Here is a 16,697-nt window from a genome sequence, read left to right on the forward strand (position 1 = left end):
TTTACACAAAGTTGTCAATTTATAAGATATTTCTAACACATAGCATGTACATAGCAACAATTACACCCCAAAATACATTCTGCAACTCCTTCGAGTGTGATGATACCACCTTTGTGAGACTTTAACACAGCCTGGCCACATAGAGAGGCCCAACATCCAAGTAGCACCGTCAGGCATTCTAAAGGCATAAATTACACATTTCTTTTCCTGAGTACCTATCACATTTTTGAAGGCCCTGGAGCACCAGGACAATGGAATTAGATGTGGCAGATGATCACCGACAGATGTGGCAGATGATCACCGACAGATGTGCGCCAGGTGTGCACATATGATCATCGGCATATGTTGCAGATAATCATAGACAGATGTGCCAGATGAGCACGGACAGATGTGCGCAGATGATCACAGGCAGATGTGCCAGATGATCATGGACAGATGTGCGCCAGATGTGTGCCAGATAATCACGGACAGATGTGTACCAGATAATCATGGACACATCTGCGCCAGATGATTACGGACAGCTGTGCGCAGATGATCATGAACAGATGTGCACGGATGATCACAGACAGTTTGCGTCAGATAATCACGGACAGATGTGACAGATGTGCTAAATTATCACACACAGATGTGCCAGATGATCACGGACAGATGGGACAGATGTGCCAGATGATCATGCACAGATGTTCCAGATGATCATGGACAGATGTGACAGATGATCATGGACAGATGTGTCAGATGATCATGGACAGATGTGACAGATGATCACGGACAGATGTTTATTGGGACAGGTGTGGGACAGATGTTTATTGGGACAGATGTTTACTGGGACATATGTGGGAGACATCTGTGACAGGTGTTGTGTTTTTCACTGTTTGGGGACACTAGCTGGGTGATCAGTGTGTAAAAAGCTGTAAAATACAGCTCATACACACTGATCCACTGCTCGCAGAACCGCTCTCCTTCTCCTCACTGAATCTGTGTGAGGAGAATCAGAGCCGATCGCCTGGCAATGGCTCTCTGTCTACTACATGATGGCTGTGATTGGACACAGCTGTCATGTGATCAGGAGGGCCAATCACAGAGCCTTCCTACCGAGCAATGTTGCCCTGTCTCTGGGGGACACGGGCACAAATCGGGATCGCGTCGCTGTGTGGGCACGCGGCCGCGCGATCCCACTTCCTGTGACGTCCCCCCGGGTTGTTTACATCACATGATGGCTGTGATTGGACACAGCCATCATGTGATCAGGAGGGCAAATCACAGAGCCCTCCTGCTGATCCGAGGTGCGGCGTGTCTGAGGGACACGCGTGCATTGGGTTCGCGTGGCTGTGCAGGCACGCAGCTGTGCAATCCCTCTCCTTCTGAAGGACGTTACGAACGTGGCTGGGTGGGAAGTTAAAATATGTGTCTTTATAAAAATGTCAGCACTGTTGCTAAAAAGTAATTAGTAATTAATCTAGTAAATTAGTTAGTAGTAACTAGTAAATTAATTTTGGGAACCCAAAATTAAAGTTCTAAAGCAATGTTTGTTAATGTAATAAATAGAGTATACACATCAGGAGAGTACATACAGTTTTAGGGATAAAGTGTAGTTTCCAGTGAACTGTCATCTACCACCAGCAGCTCTGGGCTATCACATCATTTACCAGATCAAAAATTGCTGTCTAAGTAATTTCTGAAAAATAAAGGTCAATCCATTAGACTATGGGACAATGGGCCAAATATCTCTGTTTCTATGTTTCTATAAAATGTAAACTTTGGCATTGGCACTGCAATAACAGCTCTGGTTTATCCATTTAGCATAGCTTATTTCAAAAGAAAACCACTTTCTGGACGTTAATGAGTATGTTGTGAAATTGCTTTATGCTTAAAGCTTAAAGCGGACCTTCAGTTATTTTTTTTATCTTACATACTTTTAAATCTACTGCCCTTGCTGTGTTCGCTTTGGAAAGTAAAACATTCATTTGGTGGCAGTGAACTGGTCCTGCTATATCAACATGTAAACAAAGGGCTGTGCTTCTATAGTAACCTGAACACATCAGATCGGAAGTGCTCTGCTTACTGCACATGCACGACTGGGAGGCATTGTACTACTCATGCCCGAGATTTCACGGATTTCACGCAGATCAGCACAGGCTATTGCAAGAAAATTGTGGTCAGGGCTTCAATTTCCCTCAGTAAACATGGCTGCTTGCACAAGAAGTATGGGGTTTGAGACACAAGCAGTTTGACAGGCATAAAGTTAGGTTAAAAACAATGCAACTTCCTAATAATGCTTTAAAATGTTATAATTACATGCTGTTGTATTTTTTTGGGTTATGCATGTTTGACTGTAATTCCTCTTATGCCCCGTACACACGGTCGGACATTGATTGGACATTCCGACGAAAAAATCCTAGGATTTTTTCCGACGGATGTTGGCTCAAACTTGTCTTGCATACACACAGTCACACAAAGTTGTCGGAAAATCCGATCTTTCTAAACGCGGTGACGTAAAACACGTACGTCGGGACTATAAACGGGGCAGTAGCCAATAGCTTTCATCTCTTTATTTATTCTGAGCATGCGTGGCACTTTGTGTGTCAGATTTGTGTACACACGATCGGAAATTCCGACAACGGATTTTGTTGTCGGAAAATTTTATAGCCTGCTCTCAAGCTTTGTGTGTCGGAAAATCCGATGGAAAATGTGTGATGGAGCCTACACACGGTCGGAATTTCCGACAACAAGGTCCTATCACACATTTTCCGTCGGAAAATCCAACCATGTGTACGGGGCATTAAAGTGGTTGTAAACTCAGAAAAGAAAAAAAAAACCCTGCAAGTCAAAGGCATAATGAGCATCGCACACCTTAGATCGAAGCTGTTGCAGTGGTCTCACAGCTGTGACTGCTGACATGTCTCCTGGAGTTATTTCTAGGTTTGCGGGCTCCGACGCTGTGATTGGCCAGAGCCTCGATAACATCACTCCTGCGCATGTGCGTGGGAGCCGTCGGTCACGGCGCGGCTACTGAAGAAACGGCACAAGCGGGCCGTTTCTTCAGTGCGCATGTGCCGATGACGTCGGCACATGCGGATGCAGTGAATATCACCTAAACTGTGCAAGTTTAGGAGATATTCACGATACCTACAGGTAAGCCTTATTATAGGCTTACCTGTAGGTAAAAGTGGTATAATAGGGTTTACAACCACTTTAAAGTGCAGTGAAATTTTTTTTTTTTTTAAAACAGCACTTATTTTTTTTTGAAAAGTGTCACTTGTGCTGGAGGCTGTTGTGTTGCTTGAAATCTTCAGTCCTTTGTCTCCTGGATGCCCACCACAGCTGTTATCTTTCAGTGCTGGGGGGGGGGTTAATATGAGTGGCTGCACCTGTCACAGGTACTCATCAAAATTGCCAACTATGCCCACCCTTTCCACTCCCTCCCACATTAACCACTTGCTTACTGGGCACTTAAACCCCCCTCCTATCCAGACCAATTTTCAGCTTTCAGCGCTGACTCACTTTGAATGACAATTGCGCGGTCATACAACACTGTACCCAAATGAAATTTTTATCATTTTTTCCCAACAAATAGAGCTTTCTTTTGGTGGTATTTGATCACCTGTGCGGTTTTTATTTTTTGTTAAAAAAATGTAAAAATACTGAATTAAAAAAAATATATATTTTTTTATATTGTGTTATAAAAAAATTTAAAACAGGTAATTTTTCTCCTTCATTGATGTACGCTGATGAGGCAGCACTGATGGGCACTGATAGGCGGCACTGATGGGTGGCAGTGATGGGCACTGATGGGTGGCAATAATGGGCACTGATCAGTTACACTGATAGGCAGCACTGCTAGGTGGCACTGATTGGCACTACTGGTGGGCATTGATAGCTGGCACTTGTGGGCACTGTTAGGTGGCACTGTGGGCACTGTTAGGTGGCACTGTTAGATGGTAAAGATGAGGCAGATGTGCCTCTTCCACTTCGGGACCTTTTTTCCTCTCATCTGAGCCGGTGATCGGCTTTTTTTTCTACTCATGCTATCAGCGTGAGTAGAAAAAAAAAGATTACCGATTTTTTGTTTATATCATGTGATCAGTTGTCATTGGCTGACAGCTGATCACATGGTAAGGGGTCGGGACCGGCCCCTTACTCGGATCGGTGATCACCCGAGTCTCAGTGACTCAGTGATCACAGCGCGCTCAGGGGAGGCCGTCATATGACGGCCTCCCGGGAATTCAGGTCCACACTGTGGCCCTTATTCGGCCATAGCACGGATGTCAAGTGGTTAATAGAAGCTGCACTATTAGTTTACACTAGGGGTTGGCAACCATAATGCCGCGTACACACGATCGGACATTCCGACAACAAAATCCAGGATTTATTTCCGATGGATGTTGACTCAAACTTGTCTTGCATACACGCGGTCGTACAAATGTTGTCGCAAATTCCAAACGTCAAGAAAGCAGTGACAGACAACACGTATGACGAGCCGACAAAAATGAAGTTCAATAGCCAGTGCAGCTCTTCTGCATGATTCAGCAGATTTTGTTGTTGGAAAATGTGAATATCAGCTCTCAAATTTTTGTTGTCGGGAATTCCGACAACAAGTGTCCAATGGAGCCTATACACGGTCGGAATTTCCTACAGCAAGCGTACATCGAACATTTGTTTTCGGAAATTCCGACCGTGTGTATGCAGAATTTGATCGTGATCTACCCATAGATTGCAGGCAGGTGATGCATAGATCACATCCCTTCCTTGCCAACCTCCAGACTGCTCCTCCCACATATGTAGAAAGGCATAGGAAAACAGAGAACTCAGTATGCTGAGCCACTGACAAGCCAAGGAAGCGCAGCCTGGACAGGAAAGGAGGCAGGGGTGGCATTTACTGAAACCAATCCCCTGTAGTTCCCCCCTGCAGCAGCTGAAAGCCGACTACACTTCCTTTCCTTCCTACTGTGTTTCAGCTGCTGTGGGGGGGGACTACAGGGGATTGATTCCAGTAAAGTCCGTCCCTGTGCATTTCTTGTCCAGGTTGCCCTTCCTTCTGCTTGTCAGCAGCGCAGCATACTAAGTTGTTCCTTACAGTGCCTCTCTGCATATGTGGGAGGAGCAGTCCAGGGATTGGGAAGGAAGGGACGCAATCTACTCATCACCAGCCCACGATTAACAGGCTGCTGACCCCCAATTTACACTTTTTCTCATGATTATTGATTTGCTTAGAGTTGCAAAAAATGTGCAAAACTAAAAGTAAACTTTTTATTTTACTTCATAATAACTTTGTACCAGAACTGTAATTTTGGGCTCTATTTATCAATGTGTACACACATTATTTACACAAATTTACTGTACTGGATTCACACATTTTTCCAATTTAAATCAATTAAAAATGTGTGAATTTTGGGTGAACGATGTCTCAATCTTTTGTGAAAACATTTATGAATAGACCCTTTAGTGACACTATAAATGGATCAAGTCATAGAATGGGTTGTCAACACATAAGAACAAGGCAAAAAACAGATATGCAGCATTTCTTCTGATGCAGCACACCACAACACATGGTAGTGGGTTACAGTGCATTGTGGTGTGCTGCAATGCATGTGCGTCTTAGCAGTATTGCCTTAGTGTGTTAAAAATGAATGGCACTGAAGTGTGCTAACACATGTAACATTGATGCCTACATTATCTCAAAAGTGGTTTATATTCATGAGTATTATGCAAAACAGAGACTGTGACTACCCTTTGTAAAGTCAGAGAAGCTGCTTGCAGGGGGGGGGGGTCATGTGCCATGAATAAAAGAAAAACTTACATAACTTTCCTAGGTACAGTATAGTTAGGATATAGTCTGAGCACATGTGCAAGGTAGATGTGGTTCAGATGCGGTAAAGATTCGGTATATTCTGGTATAGTGTCGATATAGGCGCAGTCTATGTTTGGAATAAGTGTGGTATAGAGTGCGGTATAGATGGGTACACTTGGTGTCCTGCTCTTAGTGGCCCAGTCCCTGCTAGCAGTATCAGCAATAGGTGAAGGAAGGGGGGCCCCCTCAGTCTTTCCACAGAATTCCTCCAGACATTCAGCGGTGAGAAGCAGAGGGTGAGAGGATGCTCTAGTCTCCCTGCAGCAATGGTGCAGATGTCTTCGCTGGGATCTGTGCTACGCAGCACCAGGTGTTTCCACCTCAGGTCTCAGTCTCTGGTCACTCATCCTGTGGATGATCCCTGTGCATCAGGAATGATGTGCACACCTCGGCTTCTGCGCTGCAAAGAGGAAGAAGCTTCCAGTGCAGTCTGGTAAAAACTCTTCCACCTCTCCCCTTCCTACTCAGTGTCCTTTGGGAATTGTACTGTAAAGGTCCATAAGTCCCATTCTGTGATTGATGTTTCAGACTACAATTCCCATCATCCTCAACATTCTGCATAGAACTTAATAGGTTTTTCTAGCTGTAGTTTTCCTTTTATTGACTGGAGGGGATAGTTCAAAAAAAATTCAGCATAACAACAGAAAGTGAAAGTAAACTGATTGTAACGTGGGAAATGTCTCTTCCATGTTTCTGTTGTCCAGCACAAGGCTACACATTTTTTCGTAGTTCATTGAAAGTAAACATCAACTTTATCTGGAGTTTAGCAAAGCATTGCGTTGGTGTGTGCTGAAGAAAGGACAGCAGGCCATACTTTTTTCAAGTGCAGCGCAGTGCAAGGCAATCCAACACCTTCATTTGAGCTGATGGGACTTAATGAAATGTGTAACATTTCAATAAATTTCAGTTAAAAACAAATGTGAACTGTGTGATGCACAACGATCGGTGCATCAGCACTGCAGTGATCCCAGTGCACTGCACCGCATGTTGTAATGCAGCCGCTGGTGTGGTGGTAGACCCATAATGTTTTATTTGTCAGAATGAATCACATTTATGGCAGTACATATGGGAATAATACTCAGAACATAGCTGTGTGATTTTTACTTAGAGTTGCTTGTTTACCAATGTTAGCCCTGGCACATGCAAGAGATTAAAAGGAAACATTCAGGTCACATCCCTATCCAGATGTTTAAGATAAATATTAAGCTCTGTTTTTGTCCTAAATCCTGTCTGGTTGCACTGGTAGTTTATTTACAGTGGAAATGTTACATAAAAGTGAAAATCTCTTTGTGGGAGTACAGTGCTGCTTCTAAACTAACATACATGTAGCATATTGCTAACATTGTGTTGCCATATACCGGCGGGCTCTGAAGTTGGAGGTTATTTTTAATTTACATTTACATTGCCGGGTTATGGTCAGTCATGAATGTTTTGTGACTTCCTGGCTTTTCTATATATATTTACACAAATGAAATGCATAAAGGGCAGCAGATTTACCTGTCAAAAGATTAGTATTTCTGTTCATCCAGTTCTGAGATTTACACAGCTCTGTCATACAACACATTCCTCAGAACATTATTAAGAGGTGCTATGAACTTTGAGCCCTGCATGTGTCATCAGATAAAGGAAAAAAAGCTCAACAGCTCTAGTGAGACAGCTCCCACACAGCAAGGCTTCCTCGATGGACACCCAGCAATAGCTCAAACCATAGAAACACAGAAAGGAGTGCCAGACCAAAACTGGATGAAACTAACTATGTTAGTTCAAGATAGTTTTAGTTGTTGCTAAAAAAAAGTCATATAAAGCAGACTTAACCCATCTGTGGATAGGGTGTTGAACTGTGGCTCAGTTCTCGATCTTCAGTTAGCAGATAGCCAGTGACTAATAATCACTGGCTCTCTGCTCTGCCCCTCCAGCACTCACTGGACTGCCAGACTGTGGAGGGAGCTGGTTGGTGACATTACAGCTCATGTTTGTTTGTTTGGACAGTATTTTATATGTGATCTTATATAGATGGGTATTGCTCTATACCTACTGCATTCATTGAATGGCATGGTTCTAATATATTACTTTAACTGACCACGGCACTCCGTGCGTCATGCAATATATGACATGTTCCCGACCACTGCACTCTGTACACCGGGCTGTGTATGACAAGTTCCTGGCCACCGCATTCTGTAGGCTGGGTTGTATATGACATGTTCCTGATCACTACAGTCTGTAGGCTGGGCTGTATTTGACATGTTCCTGACCACTATAGTCTGTAGGCTGGGCTGTATAGGATGTGTTCCCGACCCCTGCATTCCTTATGCTGGACTGTATATGGCGTGTTCCTGACCACTGCACTCTGTATGCTGAGCTGTATATGCTATAGTCCTGACCACTGCACACTGTAGGCTGGGCTGTATATGATATACTCATGATCAGTGCACTCTTTATGCCATAATGTAAAATAGTTGCTCAGTTCTCACTATAAGTATTTAGTCACCAATTGTGCAAGTTCTCCCACTTAAAAAGATGAGAGGCCTGTAAATTGTCATCATAGGTATACCTCAACTATGAGAGACAAAATGTGGAAACAAATCCAGACAATCACAGACAGTCTGATTTTTGAAAAAATGTATTTACAAAATATGGTGGAAAATAAGTATTTGGTCAATATCAAAAGTTCATCTCAATACTTTGTTATATATCCTTTGTTGGCAATGACAGAGGTCAAACGTTTTCTGTAAGCCTTCACAAGGTTGTCACACACTGTTGCTGGTATGTTGGCCCATTCCTCCAAGCAGATCTCCTCTACAGCAGTGATGTTTTGGGGCTGTCGCTGGGCAACACGAACTTTCAACTCCCTCCAAAGGTTTTCTATGGGGTTGAGATCTGGAGACTGGCTAGGCCACTCCAGGACCTTGAAATGCTTCTTACGACCATGTTTGGGATCATGGTCATGCTGAAAGACACAGCCACGTTTCATCTTCAATGCCCTTGCTGATGGGAGGAGGTTTGCACTCAAAATCTCACGATACATGGCCCCATTCATTCTTTCATGTACACGGATCAGTCGTCCTGTTCCCTTTGCAGAGAAACAGCCCCAAAGCATGATGTTGCCACCCTCATGCATCACAGTAGGTATGGTGTTCTTTGGTTGCAACTCAGCATTCTCTCTCCTCCAAACACGACGAGTGTTTCTACCAAACAGTTCTACTTTGGTTTCATCTGACCATATGACATTCTCCCAATCCTCTTCTGGATCATCCAAATGCTCTCTAGCAAACCTCAGACAGGCCCGGACATGTACTGGCTTAAGCAGGGGGACACGTCTGGCACTGCAGAATCTGAGTCCCTGGCGGCATAGTGTGTTACTGATGATAGCCTTTGTTACGTTGGTCCCAGCTCTCTGCAGGTCATTCACTAGCCCCCCCCCCCCCCCCCCGTGTGGTTCTGGGATTTTTGCTCACTGTTCTTGAGATCATTTTGATCCAACGTGGTGAGTACTTGTGTGGAACCCCAGATCGAGGGAGATTATCAGTGGTCTTGTATGTCTTCCATTTTCTAATTATTGCTCCCACAGTTGATTTCTTCACACCAAACTGTTTGTGTATTGCAGATTCAGTCTTCCCAGCCTGGTGCATTTTGTTTCTGGTGTCCATTGAGAACTCTTTGGTCTTCACCATAGTGGAGTTTGGAGTGTGACTGTTTGAGGTTGTGGACAGGTGTCTTTTATACTGATAACAACTTCAAACAGGTGCCACTAATACAGGTGATGAGTGGAGGACAGAAGAGACTCTTAAAGAAGAAGATACAGGTCTGTGAGAGCCAGAAATCTTGCTTGTTTGTAGGTGACCAAATACTTATTTTCCACCATAATTTGCAAATAAATTCTTTCAAAAATCAGACAATTAGGGCATAGAATCGGCCCTGATTAGTCCCTGAAATGGGGAACAGGGACGCACAGCGCTCCTGTGTGATCTGCAGCGGGTTACAGTGTGAACCCGGCCTAAGAAGTCATAAAGGGGTTGATTTACTAAAGACATATAGGCTATTCACTTTGCAAGAGAAGTTGAACTGTGAAAGTGAATTTTCCGCAGAACTTAGTGACTGTGGTAAAATTTTACTTTGCAAAGAAAACCCAATCACATTCAAAGAAAATAAAAAACAGCATTTTTGTTTGCACATAAAGGGTTGATGGAAGTGAGCTTCACCTCATTCACCAACAACATGGCATTTCATCATGTCTATGCACCTGGTACATAGAAATGAACAATAGATAAAGCCTTCAGGTGAGCTCTGATCCTTTGTGAAAAAATGTATACAGTATGTATTTTTTATGCACAGAGGCTTCATTGCCATGTGCACTTAGAAAACAATTGTTTTCAATGTTCCTTTGTGGTGACTAACATTGACTTGTTGCAGGAAAATGCCAGGCACTGCACCTTGTGAAAAAAAGCCCTTAAAAAGTGCAACTTCCTTTGCAAAGTGAATAATTTGATGGTCTTTAGAAAATCCACCCCAAAACAAAAACTGTAAAGGCATTATATTACTACAATATGCACAAGCAACTGATGTTCTATGCACTGGTTTATCTTTGTCTATATACAGTGCATCCGGAAAGTTTTCACAGCACTTTACTTTTTCCACATTTTTGTTATGTTAAAGCCTTATTCTTAAATTGATTAAATTCATTATTTTCCTCAAAATTCTACAGACAATACCCCATACTGACAACGTGAAAGAAGTTTGTTTAAAATCTTTGCAAATTTATTAAAAATAAAAAACAAAAAAAGTCCATGTGCATAAATATTCACAGCCTTTGCTCAAACTTTGTTGAAGCGCCTTTGGCACCACTTACACCCTCAAGTCTTTTTGAGTATGATGCTACAAGCTCGCAACACCTATTTTTGGGCAGTTTCTCCTATTCTCTCTCAAACTTCATCAGGTTGGATGGAGAGCATCGGTGCACAGCCATTTTCAGATCTCTCCAGAAATGTTCAATCGGGTTCTAGTCTGGGCTCTGGCTGGGCCAATCAAGGACATTCACAGAGTTACATAATTACATAGTTAGTCAGGTTGAAAAAAGACACAAGTCCATCAAGTTCAACCAAAAAATTGAAAAAAAAAATTAATACAATCCCATATACACAAACCTACACCCACAGTTGATCCAGAGGAAGGCAAAAAATCCCCAGCAGAGCATGCTCCAATTTGTTACAGCAGGGGAAAAAAATCCTTTCTGATCTCCTGAGAGGCAATCGGACTTTCCCTGGATCAACTTTACCTATAAATGTTAGGACCCAGTTATATTATGTACATTTAGGAAAGAATCTAGGCCTTTTTTATAGCATTCAACTGAGCTTACCAGAGCCACCTCTGGAGGGAGTCTACATTTTCACAGCTCTTACCGTGAAGAATCCTTTCCGTATTTGGAGATGAAATCTTTTTTCCTCCAGACGTAAAGAGTGTCCCCTAGTCCTCTGTGATGACCTTAAAGTGAATAACTTAACACCAAGTTCACGATATGGACCACTTATGAATTTGTACATATTGATCATATCCCCCTTCTCTTCTTCTCAAGAGGGAATAGATTCAGTTCCTCTAATCCTTCCTCATAGCTAGCTCCTCCATGCCATTAGTTTGGTTGCCCTTCTCTGCACGTTCTCCAGTTCCCCAATATCCTTTTTGAGAACTGGTGCCCAAAACTGACCTGCATATTCCAGATAAAGTGTTGCTAATGATTTGTACAGGGGCAAAATTATATCTTTCTCTCTGGAGTCCATACTTCTCTTAATACAAGAAAGGACTTTGCTTGCTATGGAAACCACAGCTTGGCATTGCATGTTATTATTGAGCTTATGATCTACCAAAACCCCCAGATCCTTCTCCATTACGAATTCCCTCAGTTGTACTCCCCCTGGTATGTATGATGCATGCATATTCTTAGCCCCAATGCATAACTTTACATTTATCAACATTAAACCTCATTTGCCACTTAGTTGCTCAATTAGACAGTGCATTGAGGTCGGCTTGTAAATTGGAGACACCCTGTAAGAACAATATTTCACTGCATAACTTAGTGTCATCTGCAAAGACAGAAATGTTACTTTTAATCCCAGACCCTATATCATTTAAGTTGTTATGTAGCCACTCCTTTCATATCTTTGCTGTGTGCTTAGGATCATTGTACTGTTGGAAGATGAACCTTTGTCCCAGTCTGAGGTCCAGAGCACTCTGGAGCAGGTTTTTATCAAGGATGTCTTTGTACATTGTTGCAATCATCTTTCCTTCAATCCTGACTAGTCTCCCAATTCCTGCCGCTAAAAAACATCCCCACTGCATGATGCTGCCACCACCATGCTTCACTGTATGGATGGTATTGGCCAGGTGATGAGTGGTGCCTGGTTTCCTCCAGACATGACGCTTGCCATTCAGGCCAAAGTGTTCAATCTTTGTTTCATCAGACCAGAGAATTTTGTTTCTCATGGTCTGAGAGTCCTTCAGGTGCCTTTTGGCAAACTCCAGGCGAGCTTTCATGTGCCTTTTGCTGTGGAGTGGCTTCTGTCTGGCCACTCTACCATACAGGCCTGATTGGTGGAGTGCTGCAGAAATGGTTGTTCTTCTGGAAGGTTCTCCCCACAGAGAAATGCTGGAGCTCTGTCAGAGTAATCATCGAGGTTCTTGGTCACCTCCTGGACTAAGGCTCTTCTCCCCCGATCCCTCAGTTTGGCCAGATGGCCCGCTCTAGGAAGACCCCTGGTGGTTCCAAACTTCTTCCATTTATGGATGATGGAGGCCACTGTGCTCATTGGGACCTTCAATGCTACAGAAATGTTTCTGTACCCTTCCCCAGATCAGTGCCTTAAAACAATCCTGTCTCGAAGGTCTACAGAAAATTCCTTGGACTTAATGGCTTGGTTTGTGCTCTGACATGCACTGTTAATTGTGGGACCTTATATAGACAGGTGTTTGCCTTTCCAAATCATGTCCAATCAACGGAATTTACCACAAGTGGACTCCAATCAAGTTGTAGAAATATCTCAAGGATGATCAATGGAAACAGGATGCACCTGAGCTTAATTTTGAGTGACAAAGGATGACAAAGGATGTGAATATTTATGTACATGTGATTTTTTGTTTTTTATTTTTAATACATTTGCAAAGATTTTAAACAAACTTGTTTCACGTTGTCATTATGGGCTATTGTTTGTAGAATTTTGAGGAAAAATATAAATTTAATCCATTTTGGAATAAGGCTGTATCATAACAAAATGTGGAAAAAGTGAAGCTCTGTGAATACTTTCCCGATGCACTGTATCATCTATCATCTAGGTATTAGTTCATTTCTTGTAGCACATTGTGCTTGTACATTGCGAGTGACCCCTTTGAGTTTGGTATTTAAAGAACTCTCTAGTGATTATCCCTGTTTCAGTTCTGTTATGTTTTATAGACAAAACATTTTAAGTGCAATCAGCTCTACCGAGTTGACCTTTTTTCTGAGAACATAAATTTTCCAGTTTCTTAGACAGGGTCATATAAACTGTTTTTGTACTTATAACCCTTCTTTCTGCTTATGCTCCATGTTTATGTTAAGCAAGGCATTGCAAGAATGAACTTATATAAGTCTATGATGTTTATACTTTTCATCCATTGAATCCCCCTTTTCTTACTTGATAGAGGCTATCTTTAACAATTACCACTACATTACAGATCTCTGCAACTAATTTTCAGTGGTGGACAGCAATTCCAAATGACACACAATGCATTATATTTTTATTTGGTTACTAAAACAGCTGTTAACAGCATATTAATACTATTAACAGTATAATACTATTAATACTAAAATTAGTATACTATAAATTGGTATCAAACAGTTGACCAGCAGATGATTTGTGCTCTTTTCAAAAATGCACAATTAGTAGGTATCTGATCACCCTGTACAGTAGCTTTACAACATGAATAAGATTAGGTACTCCCTGTTATGTGAATACAACAGCAGTACAAAGTTCACATTACTATTGTCACCTACTCTCCAATCCCTTTACGCTGCACAAGGCTGTGTCAAGTAGTTGATACGGCCTTCTTGCTCCCATCTCATCACCAGCTTGACTACAAATAAATGGGATTTGTTGTTTCCAAGCAAAACCCACTGATCCTAAAAGAATTGAGCTCTGTCATTTCAAAGCCATTGTTTCTAATTATTAGAGACTCGTTAATGACTGGAATAGTACCACTGGATTGGCGTAGGGCCAATATGGTGCCCATATTTAAAAAGAGATCAAAGTCTCTTCACAGCTATTTGTTCTGGTAACTAGTGTTACCAAGAAAGAAAGTGAGGGGATTTTTACTGTATGTTAATTAATACTTTTAGAAAGCCAATGTGTGAAATACAAAAAAAGCATATTGTGAATCAATTTGTGGGACATAATGTAATGGAAATAAGTGGTTCATGACCCTCTGGGGTTGATTTACCAAAAATAGAGTTCAAAATCTGGTGCAGCTGTGCATGGTAGCCAATCAACGTTTAACTTCATCGTGTTCAATTAAGCTTTGACAAAAAAAAAAAAAAAATGGAAGCTGATTGGTTTTTATGCAGAACTGCACCAGATTTTGCATTCTCCAGTTTTAGTAAATCAATCCCACTGTGTCAGTATTGAACATGATTTGTTACAAATTTCAGAATCAAAGTATCCCTGAAGATAGCTTTAAATTGTTGGTAACTTTTGTGTAGCTACATGAAAGGGTTCAAAACATTTGCTTTCTGAGCTAATGCAGAACTTTTTTTATTTTATCAAAATATTTTCTCATAAGGAGACCATATAACAGAAAATAAATAATATGGGGAAAAACAGGTATATTATTTAATTACCCAAAATACAGAATTGAGAAGAAGTCTTATTTAAAAATAATGTATGTGTTTCATCACCATAACTTACACAAAAGTGTTCAAACATTCAGGGCTTTTGATGGAAAACACATTTGGAATGTTGTTTTTATTAGCGATAATTTCATCATTCTGTTCTGTAGTTGCTGATCAAAAGTATTTTGGACATTCGTGTCTCAGCTCACGCATATTTTTGGGATATCTTACTTGATTTGCCTGCTTTGGATCATGCAACAGCATTTTAGTGGGATTGAGGTCAAGACCACGGCGTGAATCCATCATTGAGTAGGATCTGGGTGTTCTTGCAGACTTAATAACACCATGCAATAGAAATCTGCCGGTTCTACAGCAAGTATTCACTTTCTTATATTAGGAGGCTTTGACTTGACAGAGACATATTCTTGCCCCCATACAAAGCATCAGTAAGACATTATCCTAAAGATGCAGTTTAAACACCACTTCACAAAAAAAGAAGTTGAGGAACTGAGAGTGTAGAGAATTGAAATAGAATTTTATAGGGCATAAAGGATCTTAGCTATATGGAAAGGTTACCTAAAATAAATGTATTCTCCCCTGAGTAGAGGTTATTAAGAGGAGACAGATTTTTTACAATATACATGAATGGTTTGTAAAGTAAACTTACAAAGTTGTTCTAAATGCGGGATGTTTACAAACTTTTTTTTCTCAGACTTTTGTGGTCAAGTTGTTGACCCCTATGCGCATGCCTAGGATGGTCAATTCAGCTTTTTATCAACGACTCTCTGCACAGGAATCCTATCTACCCTGAACCATTATTGGACTGGTTTCTCCATACATCAACCGAAAGGAAGGCAGAGAATAGCATACGTATCGTAAAATGGTTTTATTTAAATTTCCCACAATAAATGTAAACGTTGCCACACACAAATATAATGCCTTGCCCGGCACCAGGAACGGTCTGATGAAATGTTTGTAAGATGCCGCCGTTCTGGTCCTAGTGGGAGCCAGTGTGCCTTCCAAAGAGTGGAAGGGATGCAGTCGGAAATCCCCCCCCCCCCATAAAACGTTGCTTGCTCTATTTGTTGAATGTACTATTTTTATTTACTATAGCTTAAATCATATAACATTTTAGTACTAAGCCATGAGGGAATCCAGATAAATTCTTGATGTTTACAAACTTTTTTTCTCAAACTGTTGTGAAATATTGAACTTTTCCAAACTTGGGAAGGAATAGCTGCATAGATGCTCCATGCCTTTACCAAAAAGACCCCTGAAATATTCTTTCTAAAGTTGTAAAGTTGTGACTTTCTTAAACCCTGGCGTGTATTAGGATTTCTTATAGTACCTTTTATGTTGAAATCGTTACACAGTAATCCTGTTTGAGAGGTCTCAATCTCACAGCTTGTTCAAAATATGTCTTTCTACAGACATAAATTTTATCCTATTTTAAAATTTTGTTTTGTTAAGATATATTGTGTCTGGTCCCCTAGAATAATAATCTCTTGGGTGGATTCATTAAGGCAAAGAAGTAAATGTTACTAATGAAAGATCAGTTAGGAGTCCTACTAATGATTACTATCCAAGCTTCACAGATCATTATAGTCCATTACCACACTACAGTGCATTTGGCAAGGTGATCATTTGCTAAAGGAGCTGGACAAGTTTTAGGCAGTAGGTCAATGAAACTGCTAATCCAGATGCATGCTTTTCCATTTGGTCTTAATCCCTTCCTGCTGCTTCCAGGCAGACATTATTGATACTAAGTGGCCGTTCACTCATTATAATTGAGAAATGAATCATTTAAATTGCACTTCAACTAATTTGGGATTTGCAGGATCTCATATGAGTGCATGGATTCATTTTAATGGAATGCAAACCAAGCGATACAAAGGCAGAATAAACGTACAATAAATGTTAGAATGCAGTTTTTATGGTGGTATGTTGTAAATATGAAGTAATTTAATGTCAATAATTCATCAATAACAGGAGCTATTTATA

General features: G+C 41.2%; 1 protein-coding gene across 3 annotated transcripts in view; it reads left to right on the top strand.

Moving 5' to 3' along the window:
* Window positions 1-16,697, top strand: part of SSBP4 (single stranded DNA binding protein 4) — a 735,140-nt gene that overhangs the window by 154,641 nt on the left and 563,802 nt on the right. The gene's annotated exons all lie outside the window — the stretch shown is intronic.

The sequence above is a fragment of the Aquarana catesbeiana genome, linkage group LG01 (assembly GCF_042186555.1).
Source record: "Aquarana catesbeiana isolate 2022-GZ linkage group LG01, ASM4218655v1, whole genome shotgun sequence".
NCBI classification, from domain to species: Eukaryota; Metazoa; Chordata; class Amphibia; order Anura; family Ranidae; genus Aquarana; species Aquarana catesbeiana.